This window comes from Sapajus apella, unplaced genomic scaffold, assembly GCF_009761245.1.
Source record: "Sapajus apella isolate SASKATOON/1434 unplaced genomic scaffold, GSC_monkey_1.0 scaffold45, whole genome shotgun sequence".
NCBI classification, from domain to species: Eukaryota; Metazoa; Chordata; class Mammalia; order Primates; family Cebidae; genus Sapajus; species Sapajus apella.
In genome coordinates, this window is record NW_022436985.1 from 10,197,130 (window position 1) to 10,225,064 (window position 27,935).

The 27,935-nt window shown below is 37.9% G+C and overlaps 1 protein-coding gene across 3 annotated transcripts in view; it reads right to left on the minus strand.

Moving 5' to 3' along the window:
- DMP1 (dentin matrix acidic phosphoprotein 1) overlaps window positions 1-27,467 on the minus strand; it is a 36,039-nt gene extending 8,572 nt beyond the window's left edge. For 2 of the 3 annotated variants that reach the window (XM_032239665.1, XM_032239663.1), the window contains exon 1: window positions 5,991-6,085. The gene's annotated coding sequence lies outside the window, so the exon portion shown is untranslated. Of the gene's footprint in view, window positions 1-5,990; window positions 6,086-27,121 lie in introns of those variants that run through there. The other variant, XM_032239664.1, reaches the window with a different exon arrangement.
- Between the last annotated feature and the right edge of the window lie 468 nt (window positions 27,468-27,935).

The following is a 27,935-nucleotide window of genomic DNA, read 5'->3' on the forward strand; positions in this document are numbered from 1 at the left end:
CACACACACACACACACACACACACACACACACACACACACACACACTGGCTTCTAAGTCACATTTATGATTGCATAATAATGTCTACATAAAATAGATTTTGCTTTTTTTGTGATCTGCAAGAGACATACTAGAGTGAGCTTCATATTACAACTTCAGAAAGCTCTTAATATCTACTGTGACACATTTAGTCATGCATTATACATGATTGTGCTAAATTCTTTTGGCTGTCATTCACAGTACTGAAGGATTTGGGGAAGATTAGAGGTTTGGGATACACTTGTAAATCATGCTGAGAGAAATATGCCAAATCAAACAATTTTTCTGGAAAGTAACTTCATTTCACACTTCAAGAACTGTTGCTTTGGAAAACACTTTGTTCTATATTTAAAAATAGATGTACTAGATACTAAAGTAAAAAGTTATTGAAGTGGCTTAAGAAAAGCAATTTACCCTGCACTAGTAAGCCTTGATAGCTACCCTAGCATCCTTGCCTGATGGACTTCCACACATTTCACAAATAATCCTGCAAGTTTGTTTTACTTTTGCTGATTTGTTCATTTTTAAAAGTGTTAAATGTATACAGTGAAAGGAAAATAAAATCTTGGGACCCCAAACTCACTAAGCTGGAGGGAAAGTCAACCTAGGAACTGGGTCTCGCAAACCTGCCTCCCGTTTTGTTCTTAAAAAGCTACAAGGATAAAAGATTGCATACCTCACTTACAATTTTCTCACAGGGAAATTCCTTGTGGGCCCTGAGATCTTTACCATAAAACAGTCTGGGTGAATTTCACCCTCACAATGTAAATTAACAGCTTACCTTCACAAGGTCAGGACAAAGGACAGAACTCAAAGTCATCCCTCTCCTCACCTGGGACAGATGCATGTCTGACAGCCTCCTCTAGTCCATGTTTACTTTATCTTATGTGAAAATGCAGATTCACTGAGCATGAGACAAATGCATAATTGACTATTCCTCTACCCTCTCCTTTCACATATAAAATGTGGGTTCAGTGAACACTAAATAGAGACTCAAAGGAATGCAATCACTTGCCTGTTTTATCTACTCTTCCTTTTTCTACCCTTCCTCTTTCTACTATTACCTCCTCTTTCCCCTTTAAATACAGAAGTCCCCAGACCTCTTTGTAAAGTAACAGGGATCATGGATGCTTCTGGTGGTTTTGTGTTCCTTTGTCCCAGGTGCACCTCAGTTTTGGAAAGATAAGTCTCCAGAAATAGAGATTCACCTCAGTCATTTTCTTTGATTTGCAATATGCCACATGAAGGCCTCAGAAGCAAAAGTTTCTCTCTGACCTTCTCCTGCCCTCCTATCTCTGGCCTCTCACTCTCCCGTGAGACTAACCATAGTAACTAGAATCCCTCTTTCCAAAGGTGGGTTATAGAAACCAGAACCTCTTTTCCCCAAAGCCAGCAATAAAACCTAAAAATATTACCCTAAGTCCCCCTGTCTTTCTGTGTAACAACTGGCCATAAAGAAATTCTCTGACCCACCTTGTTTGATTGGAGGTCATAAGACCCCCATTCCAGGGAAGTTCCTGTCCCATATCAAGAAGGAAGAAATACTACATGGAGAGGCCAGGAAGAATCTGGACAGAACTTGCTGGGCCACCCTACTTGATCTATTAGTATAAGATCAAAAACTTTGTCCAATCATATTTCTGCATGGCTGCCCATGTTTAGTTGACATAAACATAAAAAGGACAATTTCTTCTGTATCTTTAGGTCTTTGTTCTGAAGGCTCCCATGTGGCAGAAAAATAAATTTGTATTTCTTTTCTCCCATTAATCTATCTTTTGTCAGTTGATTTTTCAGCAAACCTTCATAGAGTGAGGGGGAACTTTTTCCCTTGGCCCCTAAACTAATGATAAGAGTTATAAGCCAAAGATTCTCAATCTTAACTGTATATTAGTATCACCTGAGAAGAGTTTTAAAAATGCCATTGTACAAATCCCATCCCAGAGCAATAAATCCATCACTTGGGTGGGCACAGGAATAGGTTTGTTTTTAAAGTTCCACAAGAGATTTTAACACTTGATCTAAGAAATAAGAATATCATAATCAGCCTGGAATGATGGCACATGCATATAGTCCCAGCTACTCAGGAGGCTGACTAGGGAGAATTCTTTGAGTCAAGGAGATCCAGGTTGCACTGAGCCATGATCACACCACTGCACTCCAGTTTGGGTGACAGAGCAAGGCCCTGTCTCAAAAAATAAATAAATAGATAAATAAATAAATAAATTATATATATATATCACTCAATAATGCCTGAATATGCTGAATATTGTCTGAAACATTGGGCTCAATAAGTCATCTAATATTAGTTTTTGAATGTTGTCAAGTAAATAATAGAAATAGTAAGTTAAGGAGTCTGAACAGGCATCTCATTTCTGCTTTCACACAACTCAAATAGTCAAACAGGACCTCTCATGTATTTTATAGTCATTATCTGTCCTCAGCATAGTTATTCTTAATTTGTGCTACTTTCTTTATTCTAATTCAGCATAGTGCATATCAGTTCTTATGTTTGATATTGTCTTAATTTCTTTTAAAAATCCTTCAATTAATATCAATAGAGAAAAACATATGAAAATGATCAACTGCACGAAAATCAAGCCTATTTTATAGCTGTTACTTCTCTTTAGATCCCACAATTAAAACTTTTTTTTTTAATTTGTTAGGTTCATTTTCTCGGGAAAGCAATATTTTCTCAAATATGATATTCTTAAAATAACCCTGTCAATGGTTTCAGCTTCACAAATCAAATGAAAATGAGGTAGCTCACCATTTTAATTTTCAGAGTGAGGCTGGGTGCAGTGGCTCACCCCTATAATCTCAGCACTTTGGGAGGCTGAGGTGGGTGGATCATGAGGTCAAGAGATCGAAACCATCCTGGTCAACATGGTGAAATCCCATCTCTACTGAAAATACCAAAATAATTAGCTGGGCATGGTGGCGCATGCCTGTAGTCCCAGCTACTCGGAAGGCTGAGGCAGGAGAATTGCTTCAACCCAGGAGGCGGAGGTTGCTTTGAGCTGAGATCATGCCATTGCACTCCAGCCTGGGTAACAAGAGCAAAATTCCATCTCAAAAAATAAAAATAAATAAAATAAAATAATAAAAAAAATTTTCAAAGTGAAATTTGAATAGGGTTATCATTTCACGATTCTCTGAAAACTAGCAAATATTAGAGCCATGACAAAGGTCAGTGACTATTGAAGTCTCTTGTATTTTCTTTAGCTTCTCTCACCTAAATAATTAGAAAATTGGGGATGCCATTGTGCATTTATTCTAAACCAATGAATGTTGTGTTTTTTTCCCAAGGAAATGCATGCCCCTAGTGCTCAAGTTTTTTAGGGATGGACTATTCTAAAACATAAGAAAGATGCACTAACTTGCTCAGGATTCTAGAAATACTATTTAGCACCCTGACCTAAAGCAATAATTTCCCAGGTGCAAGTCTAGTAAGCTAAAATAAAAGACAGCCTAGAGTGCTGAGAAAGCTGATGTTACCACCCAAAGAATACAATCCAACCTTAAGCATTGAAGAAAGTCAATCTTAAACCCCATATTAGGTTTGCATGTAGTATTTTTGATTAAAATAGCAAATCACACTGCCACGTGTGTACCTATGCAACAATCTTGCATGTTCTTCACATATACCCCAAAACCTAAAAAGCAATAAAATAAATAAATGGGAAAAAAAATAAAAAATAAAAATAAATAAAATAATTATAATTTTGTGAAGTGCATTTCCAAACAAGAGTTCCAAACTTTTATAAACATTTTGGCTACTATTCAAAAAAGAGTACAAGCGGATAGGCAGTAGCTGTATTCTGAATAAGTGTGAGCCACAGCTACAAAGCCTAAAAATTAAAAATCCAGAACTTTGAGTTATTCTTCAATGATTAATGTCCTTCTACATTTCACTTGCTGCCATGCTACGGTGTGATGATGTAATGAAAGGAAATCAACAACTTGAGTTCCATTCACTTGGAAGGCAATGTATTAGAGAATTTCTGCCTTTTTGAATTGTTTTCATAGAGCTGGAAAGAAACAAATGTTTAGAATGTGGTGAAGGAAACTAAAGTCAAGATTGCAAGTGTAGGCTGGGTGCGGTGGCTCACGCCTGTAATCCCAGCACTTTGGGAGGCCGAAGTGGGCGGATCACGAGGTCAAGAGATTGAGACCATCCTGGCCAATGTGGTGAAACCCCATCTCTATTAAAAATACAAAAATTAGCTGTGCGTGGTGGCATGCACCTGTAGTCCCAGCTACTCGGGAGGCTGAGGCAGGAGAATTGCTTGAACCGGGAGGTGGAGGTTGCAGTGAGCTGAGATTGTGCCACTGCACTCCACCCTGGTGCCTGGCAACAGAGTGAGACTCTGTCTCAAAAAAAAAAAAAAAAAAAAAAAAAAAATTCAAGTATAGCCAAACTTCTTTGAGCTCTTAAGTAAGGAAATTTGTTCTAGAATTTTCTCAAGCTTAAGATCATTTGTAAAATATAGATCTTCTTTTATATAAACCAAAATAAAGGAAGTAGGCCAAAGAAGAAAATCAAGGTTTGAAAAATCATAGGCCTTTTTTTCTTTTGGAAAATAATCATCATATTAATTTGCTTTATTTGTCTTAGTATTGTTATCTTCAGGAACACAACTGAACAATAAATTCATTCATTAGTAGTCGATAAATATTTATGAACATCTAGTGTGCTAGGCACTTTTCTAGGTGCTGAGTATACAACAATTTGTAATAATAATAAAATAAGCTGGCTTTATAAAAATAAAATTACCCAGAATCCAACTAACTAGAACCTACTAGAATTTGTTTTCTTATTACTCTTTGAAAATAGAGTAATACTCGGCCAGGATATGAACTCTATCAGGAATTCAGAGAAACAAACAAACAAACAAAAAATTCCAATTCTTCCTATTATAAGTGCCTTAAGGTCAATTACAATGAATCCAATATTATATGCGTTTAACCATAGGAAAATAACTCTGAGGTGCCTCCAAAATTAAATATAGATTTGGAAGGACTCTAAGCATCTGATGCACATTGTTTCACATCCGCATTTTCAGGTAGATAAGTGGACTAATACCCTTTAGAAAATTGTTCACATTTTTAAACAATAAGGTTACAATGGGATAGTCCAGCCTCAGTTAAACAGAAAGTATGGTTAACCACAAGTTACTACTCTCAAGGAAGACAAGTTGCTAAAACACATGGAATCTTTTAAATGTCATATAGATGAAGGAGTGCACTAAATAAAATAAATACAAATACATATGGGCAGGAACATATGTACAAATTCTCTACACTAAAAAATGTTTCAAAAGACAATTATATTCAAAATTTATTGAGTTTTGACTGTACTCAGTCAAAACTAATACCCAGCTAAACAATACAAAAATTGTTAATTATCACACCCTCAGTTATTTCCATAGTTTAATCATCTTTTATTTACTTATGCAGTTCATAATAAATATTAGCAGATGCTCTCTAGATGAATAACATTACACATTTTTAATTAAAAAAGATCTTTTATGGAAAATCCTGCCATCCAGTTTAGATTTTTTTTCACAGTCTTGTAGGCCACACACATTCCCATATTCATGAAACCCAAATGTGAAAGTTTTGTATGTTTTGCTAATTAAAACTAAATTTCAAAATGACCTTCCATCTGCCTCCTGTTCTATGAACTTTTCCTTTTAGAAGTATCATGCAGAGATTTAATTAAAGCATTACCAAGAAAAACATCTGGCTCTATTGACTTAACATGTCATTTTAATATTATTATTTACTGTGACATAAACAACAGGCACAAAAATAGGAACTGTTTTTACCCAAAAGCACAGCTCTCCCATTTCTCTCTACATGGTATAATGCCTCAATCATGTACATATACTTAATATATTCCAAACAACCAGCAAGTTATTTTTAAAAATTAAATTACAAAAATGGCTTACCCTCCTTGGTGCACAAAGACTTTTTTCAAAAAGTCTCAAAAATCAGGTTGACGTTCTCACAGAGGAAATCTACGCCCAATGAAGGCACTCCTGTGTTGATATTCTGAACACTTCTCTGATGTTGCAGGAATTTAAACTCTGCTGCAGCTCTTCATGGCCAATCAACCTCAGCCTGGGGGCGAGTGACATCACAAGGTGTCACCAGGACCCTGGTACACCCACACTTCCTCCAGCTGGCAGAGGCAGATTTTCCCTAAAAAGCTCTTGTGGTTCCCAAATGACTAGACTAGTTTCCATTAAATTGAAGATCTTCCCAAAGCTTTATTTTGATTTCTAAATATATGTCATTCACATTCAGGCAGGCTTATGAACATCATAAACAATGACAATGTCTTCTACCCACTGACAGATCCCGGCAGACCCAAGGAGGGGAAGGGTGGAGGCAGGGGTGGGAAGAAAGTTTCCTGTTAATGTACATTTCCAGGTTGTACATGAAGAAAGCTACTAAAATACTAGAGTTTCTTAAATAGTTGGTTTTGAGAATATGATCTTTTATTTCTTCCTTTTTCTCTTTTAACAACCTCTACTACTCATTTCCTTTTCCTCCCATCTCCCTACCTCCCATATACATACAAAGGTCCCAAACTTCTACTAATCTAATAAAGTGTACACTAAAGTACCCCTCTTAAGTAACTATTGTTTTATTCAAAAAATTTTAAATCGAACACTTAATTATTCCCTGTTTGCCACATTTTAAAGACTCTTTGAAATCAGAATTGGATAAAGGGGAATACTAGTTGGGTAGCATCCAAAGAAACTAATCTTGAAGGGACTCTGTGCCGTCACTGAAAACATAATGAAATGGGTAAAACGGTATTTATCAAAACATTTTCGAGGAAGTGTACTAAAAGTTATAGGGAGCAGAAGTGGATTTGGCACTTTCTGTTCAAGTGACAGCAGGATGACCACTGAACAAGTATTTAGAGAATATTGGGTGCTGGACCTTAATTTCCTTAAGAGTAGGGATGTTTGCTTGTTTGTTGGTCTATAATCAGGGCCTGGATACCTACAACAGTCCTTTGGTCATAATAAACACTCAGTATTCTTTGAATGACTGAGTCGATCGGCTTGAAAATTAGCCGCACTGTTAGCTTGATTGCAGTATCTACAGAACTCACTGTGAATTTTTTAAAAAATGTTTTAATTGTTCAAAAATTTAGCTGATGCCCCTAACAACATAGATCTAGAGAATTAGAGTGCCCAATTTATTCAGGCAACTAACATCAGATATATGGATTGTCAGCGTATTTAGTATGAACTGTAACATGAGGGGTGCAGAGAGTGAGGAAAGAGATACCTATTTTCATTTAGGGTTGATTAGAAAGCCGAAGTCCACATGGGGAAGCTATAAATTACCTGTGTTTTATTCTGGTTCTGAATTACACTCTCTGATGGTTTCACGGGTCTTGACTGAGCTCTACCCTAGAAGAACCTTATAATCTTATGATAGAGTGGATTCTGGGCAGATTTGGTCAGATCACATTACATACATAACATTATTTTAGACTCTCTTCAAATCCCTACATAAAAACTGAGGGGCAACTGGATAACAAAATTTAAAACTGTGCATAACATTTACAATAAAACTAGGCATTTTTAAATCTATTGCTATATTAAAAACGACTTCAATACTTTTCATTTTAAAACAACTACCATTTGTTATCTCTCACAGCTAGCGCTGTAGTCGTCTGAAAACTCAATTGGGGCAGAGCATTTCAGATGACACTTTCATACAGTTGTTGCCTGAGCGCTCAGCTGGAGTTGTAACTTTGAGCACTTCAGTTCTTTACATAGCCTCTCCTTTGCTTGGCCTCCTCACACCATGAAGGCTGGGGACCAAGGTTCCTAGAATATCACTTTTTCCATATTCTATGGAATCAGTCACAAGGGATCTCAGATTTATAAGGAGAAATACCCTGTGCCTTTTGTTGTCAGATCAGGATGCACATGTATAGGGAGCAGAGGAAATGTTGAGGCCATTTTTTATTAGTTTCCACCCTGTATGACAAGTTATATTCACTAACTCCAAGGTGGCAAATGACAAACCACCAACTGCCACAAGTCCTAGAGAGTCTTTGCGGAAGTGAGCAGAGGGAAGCAACAGGAAATCTGATGAACACGAGAACAGCAGAACCCAAAGCAGTCAAGAATTATTGCTGCTGGGTGCCAATGGTTCATAGCACAGCTGAAGGATCTAGAGCGGTCTAGCCCCTAAGGATTCTGAGCCACTACAACTGCTTGCTAACACAGGCTTGCATAGAGGAGAAACTGCTGGGAGTGGAATAAAAATTGCACAGAACATAGACAGTAGAGAAGACACAGATAAGTATGGGAGAGAGGAACGGATCCAAGAAGACTTAGAAAGCTGCTATTTTTTTTTTTAACATAACATGAAAGCAACAAAAGAGGAAGCCATGTGAAGTTAGAAAGTTACCCTAAACCGGCTGGGTGCAGTGGCTCATGCCTATAATCCCAGCACTTTGCGGGGCTGAGACAGGTGGATTATGAGGTCAGGAGTTCGAGATCAGCCAGGCCAATATGGTGAAACCCCGTGTCTATTGAAAATACAAAAATCAGCTGTGCATGGTGGCAGGCACCTGTAATTCCAGCTTGGTAGGCTGAGGCAGGAGAATTGCTTGAACCTGGTAGGTGAAGGTTGCAGTGAGCCGAGACCACTCGGCCATTGCACTCCCACCTGGGTGACAGAGTGATACTCCATCTCCAAAAAAAAAAAAGAATAAAAAAGAAGAGGAAAGTTACCCTGAACTACCACGCTTCCTTCTAAAAGTGCAGGAAAACCAATTTCATATAAAACAAACAGCAAAAAACTGTGAAGGTTAAATCCCACAGGAGCAGAATAGCAACCTGATAGACAATTAAAGTATGCTGAAAAGACATAATTAAATAATAAATTAAAACCATAAGCTTTTATTTTTAAAATAACAAAGAAGTATCAAGAAAATGACACAACAGGTGAAAAACAACATACATGAAAACTAAAGTAATTCAGATAATAAGTATCAGGACTCAGGGAAATATTGGGATAAAAAAATTATTTTAGAAATAAAGACTAATCTAGAGGAAACACAAAAGGGAATAAATATAATAGGTAACTATTCAGTGGAAGTAGAATGCAAAAAAGAGGAAAACATTTTAAATTTAAAGAAATAAAGAGAGAAAAAGTGCTTGGGAGAAAGTGACATATATTGAAGATTGGCAAAGAACATCCAAAGTACAGATTATAGGAGTCCCGAAGACAACAAAAGTAAGGGAACAGCAGAAACACTAAAAAGCAAATGAATAACGAACGTAGCATTCAAGGAAGTTTCCCTGAATTTAAAAGAAAAAGATTAAAAAGTCTTAAAGAGCATATCATATACCTAAGAATATTGGCCCACAATGACCAACACCAAAACGTATTGTAATAAAATTACTGAACTTTGAAGATAAAGAAAAAAGTCCTTTGGGCTTCTAGGCAAAAGCAACAAGTGATTCATAATGATAATCTAATATTAGATTATCATTAAGACTTTGACAGTAATGCTTTATGCCAGGAAAAATAATATAATGTATTTAAAGCATTCAAGATAAGAAAATGTGAAGCAAGGATTTCATAAGTCAGCAAAACTGACTTTTAGGTATGAAAGCCTAAAGCAAACTGTTAGCAACATGCAAGAATTCAAGGACTATTATTTCCTCAAATCATTGCTGGGGAGTCTACTAGAGAATGAGCTTCAGACAACCAAAATAACTAGAGAGACATCGTCGTAAGAACAGGTGATAAGCATAAAACATATAGTTACTTGTAGAAATAGAATTAAATGAGGCTAAATGGGAGACAGCACAGTATATAATGATAAAATACTTAGCATTGATATAGTGTAGCTTTTAAAAAGGTGAGAAAATGGAGAGCATATATGCAAAAATAATTTCAAGTCTTGTCAATAATTATACCAGTGATGGCAATATTATTGTTATTCTGAGAATGTTGTATGTGGAATGTGGGATAGAGCACATTAGTAATTTTGAATTATTCTCTAACCAATGTGTCCACGAGAATCAGGATTCTCAGTGTGAAAGAAAGGAAATACAAATTTGATACAGAAAAGTAAGAGCCCTTTGGGAGCCTGAGCCAGCAGATAGCTTGAGCCAGGAGTTCTAGACCGGTTTGGGCAACACGGTAAAACCTTGTCTCTACAAACAGTACAAAAAATTAGCAGGGCATGGTGGCCCCCACCTGCAGTCTCAGCTACTCAGGAGGCTGAGGTGGGAGGATCACTTGAGCCCAGTGCATGATCACACCACTGCACTCCAGCCTGGGTGACAGAGTGAGACCCTGTCTCAAAAAAAAAAAGGAAAAAAAAAAAAAAAAAGAAGAGAAAGAAACTCCATAATCCTGTAATCCTGAATTTAAATGGAAAGGATTAGAATTTACTCAGGAATTATTATAAACACACACACACACCCCCCACATGTATATCTTAGCTCTGTCACTGTAAAGACCTAAAAACACAGTCATAGCTAGGTCCCCTGACAGCCGGATTGTGGTCTAGCATCTGGAACCTGTTGGGAAATTGGTTGATTCCAGGTCTAATGACCCAAAATATGCAAGATGAGTTTGGTATATCTTGTCATCCCAGATTGCAGAAAAGCTATCGAAGATTACTAAGATTCTGTCAAAGAACTCAGGAGCCAACTTGAATAGGCCTCTACTGGCCAAAGATAGAGCTAGTCTTTAACATACATAATGATTGCAGCAGATTGAAACCTATCAAACAATTTTAAATCTGTGAGCTCATAAAGATATTACAAAAATGAAATAGAATACTACCTGGTCACCTTGGGATGATAACAGGAAGCCACTTAATGACCTTGAAAATTTATAAATAAGTGGAAATAATGATGCTATTGTACAGACCTCTTGAACTAAACCAAATTAGAGAAGAGGGGAAGCTTATCTTTGTAAAAGAATTGTGTGATGATTAATCTTAGGTGTCAACTTGACTGGATTAAAGAATACCTAGAGAACTGGTAAAACATTATTTCTGGGCATGTCTGCGAGGGTATGTCTAGAGAAGCTTGGCATGTGAGTCTATGGACTTGATGAGAAGGATCTGCTTGTGGTATGGACAGGCAATATTCAGTCTGCTAGGGACCCAGATAGAAGAAAAAAGGCAGCAGAAAGATGATTTCCTCTCTCTCTCCTAGAGATGAGACACTCTTCTTCTCTTGCCCTTGGACATCACAACTCCAGCATCTATGGCCTTTAGGCTCCAGGATTTATACCAGCCTTACTCCTCCCCACACCCAGGTTCTCAGACCTTGGGCCTCAGACTGAGAATTACATCATCAGCTTCCCATGTTCTGAGGCTTTCAGGCTTGGACTGAGCCACAATACCCTCATCTCAGGGTCTCTAGCTTGCAGGCCACATGTTATGGGACATCCCAGCCTCCATAATCACATAAGCCAATTTCTCTAATAAGTTCTTTATCAATAAATAGGATATATATATCCTATTTATAAATATATATTTGTACATCCTACTACGTATGTATTTATATTTCTATTTATATAGGATATATACACAAATATATATATGTGCTCATATATATCCTATATAACTAGAATGCATAAATATACATATAACAAGATATATAAGTACATATAAATAGGACATCTGTATATATATAAATATATCCTATATAGGATATATCTATGTATATATATCCTATAAACATATATATACACATACACATAGATATCCAATTCATATATTCTATTTATATATAATGTATGGGGTATATATATGGATATATACATATATACAGATATATATGGATATGTGTATATATCTTATGTATATACAATATATGTGTATACATAGCTTATATGTGTATATATATATCCTATGTATATGTCTCTGTACTTGTCTCTCTGGAGAACCCCAACTCCATATATATAGCTGTACGTAATATACACAGCTATATTATACACATCTATATGGGTGGTTGTTATACACAGCTATATATATGGAGTAAGGGTTCTCCAGAGAGACATATACAGAGCTCTATCTGTGTATGTCTATCTTATAAGAATATGTTTTGGTGTTGGTTATGTAATATTATTATGAACTCACAGATGTAAAATTATTTGATAGGTTTCAGTGTGTTGCAATTATTATCTTAAAGATTACATAGTTCTATCTTTGGCCAGGAAGGGCCTATTGGACTTGGCTCCTGATATATATCTCTTTATATGTCTCTCTGGAGAACCCTGACTAATACATATTCTAATTAATAAATTAAAAGAAAATGATGTAAGTCACCATTTTACACCTCCCAGTCAAATTATCCAGTCACTGCAAATCAATTTCTACTTAGCTCATGAAAAGAGAGACAACCAGACTATGTGGTTCTTGGTCAAAGAACACAATATCACCTCTAGTCTGTTAAAGAGATCAAATTCATTGTGTTCAAACTGCTGGATCCAGCCATCAAGTTTCAGGAAATGCAAATAGTAGGACCATTTCGAGCTGCATTACATGTGTAATTGGTAACATTTAGACTGTAGGAAACTCTACAATTCAAATACCCCAAGTTCTTCAACAGATAACTTATTAGCAATTTTTTTTCAATGGGCAAGACTAAATTATAGTGTCAAGGTCACACACTTGGGTAGTAGTACTGTTAAAAAGCAATGATTTCTACAAAATTCACTATGGTTGTTACTTCTTAGAAGAAAGTGTTTCATTGAGATAGAGCAAAAGAGGAACTCCAGAGTGACTGATACTCTACCTCTCAACCTGGGTGGTGATTTCAAGCATATTTTTCATATAATAACTCACTAAGCTAGAGATTCATCTTGTGGAGCTTTCTGTATCTGAGTTTATTTTACAATAAAAGTTTTAAAATGTATTTAAATCCATGAGTTTATGCCTTTTTTTGAGACAGGATCTCACTCTGTTGCCCAGGCTGCAGTGCAGTGGCACAATCACGGCTCACTGAGGCCTCAACCTCCTGGACTCAGGTGATTCTCCCACCTCAGCTTCCTGAGTACCTGGGACTATAGGTGTGCTCCACCACAGCAGGCGAATTTTTTTTTTTTTGTAGAGATGGGCGCTAGTCTTGAACTCCTGGGCTCAAGTGATCCTTCTGCCGTAAAAGGAATGAGATCCCATCATTTGCAACAACGTGGATGGAACTGGAGGACATTATGTTAAGTGAAATAAGCCAGGCACAGAAAGAAAAACTTTGCATGTTCTCACTTATTTGTGGGAGCTAAAAATGAAAATAATTGAACTTACAGAGATAGGGTAGAAGGACAGTTACCAGAGGCCGGGAGGGGTAATGGGGAGGTGGGCATGGGGGGAAGTGGGGATTGTTAATGAGTACAAAAAATAGAAAGAATGAATAAAACCTTGTATTCGATAGCACAGCAGGTGACTATAGTCAATAATAATTTAATTGTACATTTTAAGATAACTAAGTATAATTTGATTGTTTGTAATGCAAAGGATAAATGTTAGAGGGGATGGATACTTAATTACCTTAATGTAACTATTACACATTGTATGCCTATATCAAAATATCCTCTATACCTCATAAATATGCATGCCTACTATGTACCCCCCAAAATTAAAAACTATAAAAAGGCCTGGCTCACACCTGTAATCCCAGCATTTGTGGGGGCTGAGACAGGAGGATCACCTGAGCCTAGAAGTTAGAGACCAGCCTTGGCAACATAGCAAGACCTCGTCTCTACTAAAAATTTTAAAAATTAGTCAGGTGTGTTGGTGGTGTGCACCTGCAGTCCCAGCTACTTGGGGGCTGAGGCAGGAAGATAGCATGAGCCCATGATGTCAGGGCTGCAGTAAGCTGTGATCACGCCATTGCACTCCAACCTGGGTGACAGAGCGAGACCCTGTCTCAAAAAAAATTTTTTTAATTAAAAATATACACAATCTGGAGAATCAATTGGTATATTTCATAATATCAGTATGAAATCTGGATGAATTTCCTATAAATAAAGGGTAATTTTATGTAACTATAAAACTGTAAGTCTATACAACTTAAGTATATAGAATTCAGATGGATAATTTATTTTTATTGTGTATAAATTATATTCAGTAAAATGCAAACTCAACACATAATAATAAGCATTAGATAAGATGCATTTAATAAAAAGATACATAAATATAATTAAGGGTTAATTATAATTATAATTTCTTCCTTATTCATGTTTGAATTTAAATGGGTGAAATAGGTCTCATCAAACAGTGCAGTATCCTTCAGTAGGCAATACTCTTACAAATCAGTGACTCCGTTTTATTTTAAAACACATGGAACTTAGATAAATCAAGGATTTTTCCAGAGAAAAAAACAGAACAATTAACTTTTCCAAAATTTATACTTGTGTATTCATTCAAATGTCTACTCCGCAGTTGAACCCACGTGACATTGTGAATGGAGACCGGGAGTGATACAAGAACATTCCAGATCTATCTAAAGGAATCTCTTTTCTCTCCTCTTTTCTCTCTATCTCTGCCCCCACCCCCTGCCCCCCTTCATAAGCTGAAGGTGGATGTCACTAATAGTTGTTTCATAGTCTCCTTCTCACATATTTAGGATGTTGGAAAACGATTGTATTGGTCACTTGTGTCATGTTCTCAGCCTTTGGAACTGCATTTAGCATTCTGTTTACTTTCTATTTTCACCTCTGGGCTCTAAACCTCCTTGAAGGTAGTCTAGTCCAACAGGCAATTGTCAAAAGAATGCTGTGTCAGGTATTGTGGGGGAAGAGGGTATGGAGTATAAGAAGAATGAGTCATAGCTTGGGCCCTGAAGTTGTTGGCATTCTAAAGCAGCATGTCCAGAAGAGCTTTCTGAGATGACGCGGTGTTCCGTATCTACATGTTTCAATGTAGTAGTCAGTAGCCATTGGCAAAACTCACACAATAGTATTCAGAACGCATATTTAGGTGCATATTTATATATTAAGTAGAAGAAATGCAAGGAAGGCAAGGAAGTGATTATTTTTTACAACATGCCTGGTGGTTACACAAGCATTTGTTTAAATGTTTGTTAAAGTTGTATTATATTTAACAGTAAAAAGTCTTTAAGATGAATATTCCATTTTCAAAAAATTAATGCTGATATGATAATTAAGATCAGCTTTTCTGTGAGCTCATAATGTAATTTCAGCATTTTTATGGGCATCACTTTGGTTGGTTTCTCTAATCTTAAGTAAGCAAGCGTTTGTAATATTTTTATATCAGAATTCTTTTGGTTTTTAAAAATGTTTATTCTTCCTGAAGGTAGTTTAATTAATTCTTTGTCTTAGGATTCAGAAGCAGACGAAACTGTTTTTTCAAATGTTCTTATTTGTGAGAACAGTTGAAAGTTGCAGCCATTTGGACATTATTTTTGAATTTACAACACCACACGTTGATTATTTGAAAAAGGTTGATTTCACTCTGCCACAAAAATTGGTTCTTTTCCAATCTAGAGACCTCAAGATGTTCTGATCTTGGAGAAAATTGCTAGTAGAATAAAAATGGCTACTGACACTGAGAACACTATGTCCCACTTTTTTTTTTTTTTTTTTTTGCCAACTTTAAATAATGCTTAGAACAGATTATAGCATCAGTTCTCCAACATTTTCTCCTTGAGACTTCCTTCCTACCACCATTCATGGTCAATAAAAGGATTCCAGAAGAGTCAATTCCTAATTAGCAAAAGGAAAAAGATTGGCCTAGAAAAAAGTAGCTTAATTTGAAGATAAGTCTTCTATCAGTGACAGACCAGTCCCAATCTCAAAAGAGATTTGTGAAAACCTTCCATTGACATCATTTAATAGACAGTAAAGCAATGCTATCAAAGCATGTCAGATTCCATGAAACATCAGCCAAATAGTTGTTGGTTCTGCATACAGACAAACTTGATAGGGTCTTTTTTTTTTTTTTGAAATGCTTTCTTACTTTTACTCATGGCATTTTTTTTAAGTAACAGTCTCACTCTGTTACCCAGGCTGCAATACAGTGGCATGACCCTAGCTCACTGCAGCGTCCAACTCCTGAGCTCAAGCAATCCTCCAAGCTCAGCCTCTTGAGTAGCTGGGGACTCACCATGTTGCCCAGGCTGGTCTCAAACTCTGGCCCTCAAGTACTCCGTCCCACTTGACCTCCCAAAGTGCTAAGATTACAGGCATGAGTCACTGCACTTACTTAGCCTTTATTCATGACTCTTTTTTTTTTATTTTATTTCATTTTAGGTTTTGGGGTACATGTGAAGAACATGCAAGATTGTTGCATAGGTACACACATGGCAGTGTGATTTGATGCCTTCCTTCCCATCACCTATACCTGGTATTTCTCCCCATGCTATCTCTCCCCAACTCCCCACCCCGTGCTGTCCCTCTCCTATTTCCCCCCAACAGACCCAAGTGTATAGTGCTCCCCAACCAATTAGGATTTTTCACTTTGCTGATGAAGTATGTAATTTTGGCAAACCAGATTATGCATACATTTCTTTAAATCTACATATGTATAAAGATATGCATCAAATGTACCATCATGTCAAAAGATAATAAGAAAGGCCATACTGAAATGGATTTCTGACTTCTCCAGTAGTTAATTATATCAATGGTGTTTTGCCACTCTAGGTTATCTAAATTTGATGAGCAGAAGCATAATAATATTGATACTTTGAAAACAGTAATTAGGATTTTTTGGGGGGACAGAGTCTTGCTGTTGCCTAGGCTAGAGTGCAATGGCTCGATCTCAGCTCACTGCAACCTCCACCTCTGTGTTCAGGCAATTCTCCTGCCTCAGCCTCCTAAGTAGCTGTGATTACAGGCACACACCTCCGTGCCTGGCTAATTTTTTTTTTTTTTAAGTAGGGATGGGATTTCACCATATTGAGCAGGCTGGTCTCAAACTCCTAACCTCAGGTGATCTACCTGCCTCGGCCTCCCAACATGCTGGGATTAAAGGCATAAGCCGCCATGCCTGGCACAACAACAGTAATCATTATTTTTTAATGAGCCTTTTTTTCTTTTCTTTTTCTTTTTTTTAATTGTACTTTGGACTCTTGGGTACATGTGCACATCCTGCATCCTGCAGGATTGTTGCTCAAGTACATACATGCCACATCCCCTCCCCTCATCGTCGCCTACATCAGGCATTTCTTCCAGTGTTATACCTCCCCATCAGCTGTATCCCCCATTGTCCCTCCTCCCCTCTCCCCTCCACCTCCCCACTTAGCCCAGTGAGTGCTGTTCTCTTCCCTGTGCCCAAGTGTTCTCATTGTTCATCACCCATCTATGAGTAAAAACAAGCAGTGGTTGGTTTTCTGTTCTTGTGTCAGTTTGCTGAGAATGATGGTTTCTAGATTCATCCATGTCTCTGCAAAGGACATGAACTCATCATTTTTTATGGATGCATAGTATTCCATGTTGTACATGTGCCACGTTTTCTTTGTCCAGTCTATCATTGATGGGCATTTGCGTTGATTCCAGGTCTTTGCTATCATAAACAGCACTGCAACAAATATACGTGTGCATGTGTCTTTATAACAGAACGATTTATAAGCCTTTGGGTATATACCCAGTAATGGGATTGCTGGGTCAAATGGAATTTCTATTGCTAGGTCCTTGAGGAATTGCTACACTGTCTTCCAAAATGGTTGAACTAATTTACACTCCCACCAATAGTGTAAAAGTGTTGCTATTTCTCCACATCCTCTCCAACATTTGTTGTCTCCAGATTTTTTAATGATCGCCATTCTAACTGGCGTGAGATTGTATCTCAATGTGGTTTTGATTTGCATTTCTATAACGACCAGTGATGAGCATTTTTTCATGTTTGTTGGCCTCATAAATGTCTTCTTTTGAAAAATGTCTGTTCATACCCTTTTCCCACTTTTGAATGGGGTTGTTTGTTTTTTTTCTTGTAAATCTGCTTTAGTTCTTTGAAGATTCTGGATATTGGCTCTTTGTCAGATGGGTAGATTGCAAAAATTTTTTCCCATTCTGTTGGTTGCCAGTTCACTCTGATTGTTTCTTTTGCTGTACAGAAGCTCTTAAGTTTAATTAGATCCCATTTGTCTATTTTGGCTTTTGTTGCCGTTGGTTTTGGTGTTTTAGTCATGAAGTTCTTGCCTGTGCCTATGTCCTGAATGGTGTTGCCTAGGTTTTCTTCTAGGGTTTTTAGGGTGTTAGTTCTTATGTTTAAAGTTTTAATCCATCTGGAGGTAATTTTTGTATCAGGTGTCAGGAAGGGGTCCAGTTTCTGCTTTCTGCACACTGCTAGCCAGTTTTCCCAACACCATTTATTAAACAGGGACTGCTTTCCCCAGTGCTTGTTTTTGTCCAGCTTGTCAAAGATCAGATGGTTGTAGATGTGTGCCATTACTTATGAGGCCTCTGTTCTGTACAACAGTAATTACTATGTAGACAGATAAACATTCCACTTAGATATGCATTAAGCTTCATATCATATTGTCGCATCTGCAGTCCTTGGTTTGATTGCTATGTTCAAGAATCCACATGAACCAAGTTAGAGTTGTCCGCTTTAAACACAGGTGTGAAAATTGCTAACCTTCTCAACGCTTTCTTATATTCCCATTAATTATAAGACCAAAAAAATCTCTCCTTTCTTAGCAATAGAATATCTATATATCTTCTATGTTACTTTTCTGTGCTCATTTTAACATTTTTTCTAATCTTATTTTCAACAATCTAATCTATTGCTATTTCTTCACTAATGCTTTTTCTGTTTGTTTGTTGGTTTGTTTGTTTGAGACGGGGTCTTACTGTCACCCAGGATAGAATGCAGTGGCGCAATCTCAGCTCACCACAACTTCACCTCCCAGGTTCGAGCAATCCTCCCACCTCAGCCTCCCGAGTAGCTGGGAGTACAGGTACATGCCACCATGCATGGCTAATTTTTATATTTTTTTGTAGAGATGAGGTTTCACCATATTCACCAGGCTGGTCTTGAACTCCCAGACTAAGTGATCTGCCTGTCTCGGCCTCCCAAACTTCTGGGATTACAGGCATGAACCACCGTGCCTGGCCTCCTAATGCTTTTAACTTAAAAATTTTGCAATTTCTTCTACTCCTTAACCTCCTTCTCTCTTCTTTCTCTAGATGCTTGCTAATTATCATCAGGGTCAGACAGAATCCTTGCAGGCACTTTGCAAAAAGATAACATTTCCTTTCTTGAATAATTTAATAGAATGAATAGGTTTGTCCAAGATCATATTTATTATTATTTTAGGTCAAACTATTTGAAATTGCTGTTTTGATGTTACATTTTTTAAACACCAAAATCCATTGAAATGTAGTAACGAGCATTGCCCTACATTATTGTTTTCTTAGCTCCCGATCTCATCTTCTTTTTCATAATCTCTATGAATCTTATGCTCCAAGCATACTGGTCTAGTCATTGTACCCCTTGATACATTCTGCTTCTAATCAATAGTTCACCTCATTCAGAATGCCCTCCTTGCCACCTATCAATAATCTACACATCATTTATTTATTTTTTTTAATTTAATTTTTTTTGAGACAGAGTCTTGCTCTTGTTGCCCAAGTGCCTGGATAATTTTTGTATTTTTAGTAGAGACAGGGTTTCACCATGTTGGCCAGGTTGGTCTCAAACTCTTGACCTCAAGTGATCCACCTGCCCCACCCTCCCAAAGTGCTGGGATTACAGGCGTGGGCCATGGCGCCTGGCCATAACCCACACATCCTTAAAGGCCCCCTTCAAATACAATAGTCATAGATAGTCTTCTTCCTAACAACTCACAAGCACTTCTTCCAGCACTGTTTACATATTCAGTATTTAACATAAATTTATTGATCAAATTAGTTTCCAGGCACTGTACTAGCAATACAAAGAAAAATAAGACACACTCTCTTCTGTTCAGGAATTTAAAACCTGATGAGAGATGCAGACACATAAACTCATTATCATAATGTAATGCAATAAGGAGAGCAATACACAAGTACACAGGGTATTTTGGATATTGAGGAGAGACACCTCATCAAACTGTTCCATGTGTTTGTTACTTTTTAGCAAACCATCTTTGTTCAAGCTGCAATAACAAACTATCATATACTGGGTGGCTTAAAATAACAGACATTTACTTAACACAGCTCTGGAGGCTGGACGCCCAAGATCAAGAAGCCAGCATGGTTGGGTTCTAGTAAGGATTCTCTCTCTCACATGGCTGAAAGACAGCAAGTTAGCTCCCTGAGATCTTCTTATAAGGGCACTAATCCCATTCACGAGGGCTCATGACCTACTCACCTTCCACAGGCTCCACCTCCTAACACCATCAACATTAGGGGTTCGAATTTCAACAAATCAATGGGGAGGAGTGGAACATTCAGCACATGACGCTATCCCAAAACCTAGTGACTTGAAACATCAATTTATTATTATCTTTTGAACTTCTGTGGTTCAACTATAGACTCAGCTGGGTGGTTCTCAACTGGGGTCTCTCATGTGTTTGCTCTCAGATATTGGCTAGGACAGTAATCATCCAAAACCTTCTCCAGTCACATGGGTGACTACAGAGATAGCAAGAAGAGCTGAGGGCTGGTTATCCAGGGTATCTCACTAACAGGATAGCAGCAGAAAGTTAGCTGGATTTCTTACTTCACATATGAGAGATCTAAGAGACAAATACAGAGGCCTAAGTCACAGATGGATCAGCCTTGGGCAGATATAGAAACCATCTGAAGAGGAAAGAATGGATACAGATGAAGATAACTTTTAGGGTAAAGGAGAATGAAACTACTAAAGTATGAATCCCAAAATTGTTCTGTAATATAAATTCCCTAGGTGGCTAGTAAGTAATACGGGCAAAAAAGATCCCATGACCAAATTTATTTGAGAACTTCTCAGTTTAAAAAAGACAATGAGCTTCTTAACTATACAAATTTTCAGAGCCTTTTATTTGCTAATACTTACTGGTAATCTTCAGAGCCCCCTTTTTTATTGAACATCCTTCAGAATGGGGTTTTATGGATCACATTCTAGGAAATGCTATACAAATGTATCTCTCAACAAGTAGCAAGAAGTTGACTACAGTTGTCATTGCTTCTTTATCAGTCAGGAATTTCCAGAAAAACAGACCCAATAAGACGTATATAGAGAGAAAGAGGGAGAGAAAAAAAGATTTATTTTAAGGAATCAGCCCACTCAATTGCGCAGACTGGCAAGTCCAAAATCTGCAGAGTAGACTGGCAGGCTGGAGACCTAGAGAAGAGTTGTAGTTCTAAAGAGTCTGAAGGGAATCTGCTCCGAATTCCCTCTTCTTCTTGGAACATCAGTTTTTTTCTCTATTAAGGCCTTTAACTGATTGGATGATGCCCACCCATATTATGGAAAGTGATACGATTTGGGTCTGTGTCCCCACCCAAATCTCATTATTAGCTCCCATAATTCCCACGTGTTGTGGGAGGGACCTAGTGGAAGATGATTGAATCATAGGGGTGGGTCTTTCCTGTGCTTTTCTTGTGATAGTGAATGGGTCTCATGAGATCTGATAATTTTAGAAACCGTAGTTTCTCTGCACGAGCCTTCTCTTTTTGTCTGCTGTCGTCACATAAGATGTTACTTGCTCCTCCTTGCCTTCCACAATGATCATGAGGCCTCCCCAGCCATGTGAAACTGTGAGTCCAGTTAAACATTTTTCTTTTGTAAATTGCCCAGTCTTGGGTATCTCTTTATCAGCAGCATGAAAACGGACTAATAGAGAGGGTATTCTGCTTTACTCAAAGTCTACCGATTTAAATGTTAACATTGTCTTAAAATACCTCTAAAGAAATGTGTAGAATAATGTTTGACCAAATATCTGGGTATTATGGCCTAGCTAAGCTGAGACGTGAAATTAACCATCACAATTTCTAAAATAATTTTTGGGGCACTTGTTTCTACTTCTACATATGATAAAGAGAATTCTCACTGGTCATAAAAACTTGCCCCAAATTTTCGATGCCTATAAAATATAGAAAACACCTATTTCATTTATTTAGCAGAAGCTTAAGTTAGCTTGCAGTGAAGGAATCCTCCCAGTCTAGATTGTCAATTGACCATACACTCCAGAAGGGAAAAGAATATGTCATTATGGATGAGTTTGTGTCCTCGTTAAGTAAATTAATCAATATGCAGCATTCAGATATTAACATTGACTTTCCTGATTTAATCCAAGGTAATTAAACCTAACCTCCCTTTCAAAAAACCCACTTCACTGCAGATGCTAATACATACACTCTGCCTGGTTGACATTGTTAAACTCAGGGATTCTCAAGGAGTAATTTTCCAGGCAATAGTATCAGCATCACCTGGGGATTTGTTAAAGATGCAAATCTTGGCCTTTACCCTTACCTAATCAGAAACTCAGCAGGGCAAGACAGGGGATAGATCTGTGTTTAAAACAAGGCCTTCATGGGTTTCTGATACATACTCACGTTTGAGAACCACTGGATTGTGTCACAATTCTTTCCATCTTTTCCACATGTGGCTCTTCTCTCAATCACTCTATTGAGTTTCAGAGAACAAAACAAGTGATTACTAATGTTCAACGTGTCCTGGATACACAAACCTTACGATTAAATGTAACCCATCCTAATTATCTCTGGCTTTGCTATGTGGTTCAGTCCCCCTCTACTGTAAAAGGGGAACCAGTAAGAAGGGTCATATAAGATATCTGAGGATGATGGGAAGCAGTGAGAGGATGGTAGGGAGTAGCAATGAAGAACTTCTTACCTGAGATAGCAGCTGACAGAGCCAATCCAATGCTAGTAGTCGTCCCAAAGATTGACCAAGATAAAAACCAAATTGATAGTCCAAAACAGGACCACCTAATACAAGAGAGAGGAGAATGTGGGAGCCAAAAAGAGGAGAAACTACAGGAGTTGATGAAGGAGAGGCGTTTAAGAGCACAACATAAACCTATCTAATGGAATTATTGAGATCAGTACAAATACCCATGTTAGCTTTTTAAATTATCATGCTAAATTGCTTTGGCATTTGAGGGGCATTTTTTAAAGCCTCCCTGAAAATCTACAGGATTATCAGTAGACTTTAACAAGTACCCTTGGTGGGTAACTCCCCAGGGAGGCTCTTCCTTCCACAGGGTCGGTAGGTCTAAGAACACACAAGGTATTTTTTGGCTTCCCTATATTTTCACTGGTGGAAGTCAGCCCATTCACACCTAGTGAATAGAAAAAAAAATTGGTTTAGTTTAATATTACAGTAAATCAAAAAAGGCAGATGGCTGCATCTTCTAGGAGCTATCTGTACTCCTGCCTAAGAATCGGCCTCATGAACTTGGTAGAAAGACACTTTGCTGGTTATTCTTTCTTGAAAGACCAGAAATTTTAGGAGATTTAGATTTCAGGAAAACAATCCCCTAATTTTTAAGGTTTTTATTCCTCTTGTTTTCCACCAATAGCCCAATAATCTCATTTTAACAGACGTCAGATAGTCACGTTAGTCTCAAAGGGGAACATCTCTGAGATTTCTGGCACATGAAATATGAATTTCTCTGATAACTGCTTCAGCTCCTCATTTAGGTAGCCCTTTTATGTAGCAGGATTTCTATTCTTTCCACTGATGTATTTCAAGATAATTTAGATGCCTAATTTTCAGTTGTCAGTGAAAAAAAAAACAAACTCTTTGACCAATTCAGTTTAACAGAGTTTAACTGGGCAAAGAAGGATTCATGAATCAGGTAGTCCCCCAAACCAGAATAGATACGGAGAGGTTCCAGCACTGCCACATGGTCAGAAAGGATTTATGGGCAGTGTGCAGAAAGCAGAAGTAAGGCACAGAAACAGCCAGTTTGGTTACAGCTCGGTGTTTGCCTTGTTTGAACACAGTTTGAACATTTGGCTGTGAGTGGCTGAAGTATGCCTGCTGTGATTGGCTGAGAGTCAGCTGCTTGTTACAAGGGTAGGCTACTGACACATCCAGTTAGGTTGCAGTTCACTATGTATGGGTAAATCTTTAGGCCAAACTTAAAATATGCAAGGGGCAACTTTAGGCTAAATTTAATTCAATAGTAGTCATCTGATAGATATTTCTCAAACTACCTATGATTAAAAAACAGTTATATTTTTATAATTTCAGATCTACCATGGTTCGATACTCTTGTAAACTTCAATAAAAATGAATTACTAGAAAAATTATCACACTTGGATTTCACGACAGTGTCAAGTTTCTATAAAAAAAATGCTTACGCTCTATTTCTGTGCTTTTGAAATTTTGAACTCTGTCAGATTATAGGCAAACACAGCTTCACTGGTCACACTGCGATTGGCAGTGATATAGATACTGTACACATCTGCAGATTGATAAGATTATTCAAGAGCTCTAAAAGGCTGGAACTACCAATGGTGTTGCCAAAGCTCCATTCAATAGACATCTAGATTTGGACATTTCTCCATCAGACATTCCTCTGACGATAGTTATGTGAAGCAAGGAAGACAATAGGTGACAAATTGATCTATACACAAACGCTAACATCACTGAGCTGGAATTTTCCTCTCTGGTAAGTCCAGGTAAGTTTACTTACCTATGAACTGCCATTCTGTTTCAAGCCTTTCTCTTCCTAAAGTGGAGAACCCTGAATAATATCGTGGATGTGCTTTCTGATTAGTTTGTGGATTTTTTTGCTTATTTTGTTTGTCCTGGATCTAGTCAGAGTGGAAAAGAGGACTGTGGTGAGACCTCTAGGTTGAATGCTCTTCTTTTACAATCCTGAAATGAAATTCAGTGCCATCAACTGGCAGATAATGATGTGTGAAGATTTGAACTATACTGAAAGAAAAAATTCAGAACAGTTTTTGAAGATTAGACTCTTTTCACTATTCAAAATAGCAAAGACATGGGGTCAACCTAGATGTCGATCACTGGTGGATTGGATGAAGAAACTGTAGTACATATACACCACGGAATACTATGCAGCCATAATAGAATGAAATCATGTCTTCTTAAGCAACATGGATGCAACTGGAGGCCATTATCCTAAGTAAGCTAACTCTGAAACAGGAAACCAAATACCACATGTTCTTACTTGCAAATGGGAGCTAAGCATGGGTACTCAGGGACATAAAGATGGCAACAGAAACTGGAGGGTACTAGAGGGAGGAGGGGCAGGGGCTCCAAAACTAACTATTGGATCCAACGCTTGGTACCTGAGTGATGGGATCGATTGTACCCCAAACCTCAGCATCACACATATCCCCAGGGAACAAATCCGTACATATACCCTCTGAATCAAAAATAAAAGGTGAAATTATAAAAAATAAAAGCCAAAATAAACTCTCTTGGAAATCTTTTAAAAAAACATGTGTTCTTTTAACTGTGCTTCAGACAAGCTAAAAGGGTGAGGAGAAGCATGTCAAAATTAGAAATTGAACTTCAGAAACCCAGAGCCAGGGGAACCCCTGGGAGAGAAGACATCTACAAAATTAGTGCACAGCAACCTGGATTCTAGAGAGGATTGTTGAGTTCAGTTTAGAGATGAGAACTGCTAACTCCCAGAACTTAACAACTTATGGTAGGCTTCTAGTAAGAATGGGATAAGCAGAAAAGAGACAGAACATGGACTTCTATCTACATGGAGCAGGTGAGAAATGAGAGTGAAGGAGTTGTGCCACGCTGCAGGATTTAAGCAATGAGAGCTGCATGCAAAACACAGGAATTCACAAAATGGCAATGTGTTTTCAGGGTACAGATAATAATTAGCAAAAGAGAAACAGAGACAATGGAAGTGATGCAAAGTCCAACAGGTGATATTGGGTGATATTTAAAGAACAGACAGGCATCTGGGAATTCTGCCTGATTCTGAAGAACTAGCACAGGAGATCCCAAGCGCTGGGTCGTAGACCAATACCGGTCTGCTGCTTGTTAGGAACCGAGTCTCACAGCAGGAGGTGAGTGGCAGGTGAGCAAGTATTACTGCCTGAGCCCTGCCTCCTGTCAGATCAGCCACAGCATTAGATTCTCATAGGAGTGCAAACCCCATTGTGGACTGTGCCTTCGAGGGGTCTAGGTTGCACTCTCCTTATGAAAATCTAATTATAAATGTAATGTGCTTAAATCATCCTAAAGCCATCCTCTCCCTCCCCTGACCTTGTCTTCCAAGAAACTGGTCCCTGGTGCCAAAAAGGTTGGGGACTACCAGGCTAGTGGGATAGGCAGAGTCTTAGTTTTAACAGAAACGTACATCCTCAGAAAACAAAAATTAGCTCAGACTGAGAGAGTAAAAAATCTGCCCGCTGTTTATCAGACTACATTAATAGATGTATATAAAGACAGCTGCAAACTGAGCAGGAAATAATATTTCTCTTAAGGATGTTGAAGCTATAAAATAACAACTCCCTTTGTTGAATGACTCCTGCCTTATTAGTCATTAAGAAACTTTGTTTCTTTCAAAATTAAAGATTATCAAAGACTTTGTTGTTGTAGATTATACTGGTAAGAATGAAACACTCCATTATTGCCTGGAGAGTCTAACTAAGCTCCTTTGACCCACAGAAGCATTCTCAATTTACAACCCAGGTGCAGAGAGATTCAGATAAGGGGTTTCTGGATACAGCACTCCATATTCATCTTAACTTTGTACATTTCAAAGAAACAGGAGCCTGGGTCTATTTCATAGTCCAAATCCTTAACCCTACCTTGCTTTGAACCTTTCAAACACTGCTTCATTTAAATACCATCTAAATTCCATGCTTTCCCGCAATCTTATAATAACTCTATCTTTTCATTTGCTAAGCCATCTCCTGCTCTGGTCCACAGTCGCCTTCATTGCATTGGGTCCATAAACTCAACTGTATCAGGTAACAGTTGACACAGCTTGCTCCTGGTGTTCTCAGGCTGATTGGGCTGGGGAAATTCTCATCCATTTACCAGAATAGTATGAAGAAGCTAGTCAGAAGCCAAGTTCGAAGATAAGGTGACTCAAAGAGAATTGCTGCTTTGCGACAAGGTCCGAGTCTACTTATAAGATACTAGGATAAGACAAGAAATAAGTGTGCCATCACACCATACCTCAGTGTTGGTCTATTGCTCTTGCCTTCAGTTCTGACTGGTCTCAGAATAAGAAGATGGAGTTAGAATAGCAAAGAAAGATTCAGTGATTTCAACTGAGGAACATGCCAGGAAGGTAGGAACCAGCTGGTTGAGACTGAAATCCAGGAGTGTGCAAAAAGACCAGTGATACAAGCCCAAACACAGCAGTCCCTGGGCAGAGGGTTTGTCTGGGTTCTCACAAAGGGAGATGCCTGGGAATTAAAATCTGCAAAGGGCAAAGAGTTTCCTCCCCACAGAGCTTTCTTAACCTCTTTGAAGAGAAAAAGACCAGGGAGGAAAATAAGGAAACAGAGTAAAGGAGAGAGGGGTAGGGCAGATGGCAAAGTCCAAAATAATAAGTTTGGGAATAAGTGAAATGCCTTCTGATCAAGCTCTATAAAGTCAGTGTTTCACGCTAGAGTGGGAACTGGGAAAACTCATGGAAAACAGGTTTAGTCTTATGTATTGGTGATCTTTAGACTTTGCACTCTTTTTCTGAGCTGCAAGACTGCCCCATGGGAATTGACTTTTTTCTTTAATTTTTCAGCATCTGAACCCAAGATCCCTGTTCAGAGGGTAGAGGATGGGAACATTGTGTTGTTGGTTTGTTTCAGTCTCTAGAGGATTTGCTTCCAAGCTGCAGTGAATGGATCACTGTGAGAACACAATGATATTTTCATCTATGACTGAACTAGTCTATTCTGTTCCTGCTCCTTTTAGGGAGAGGAAAATTGTTCCTGGTTATTTTGGTCTAAAGTGTTTCAAAATTTCCATTACAAAGCATAAAGCAAGT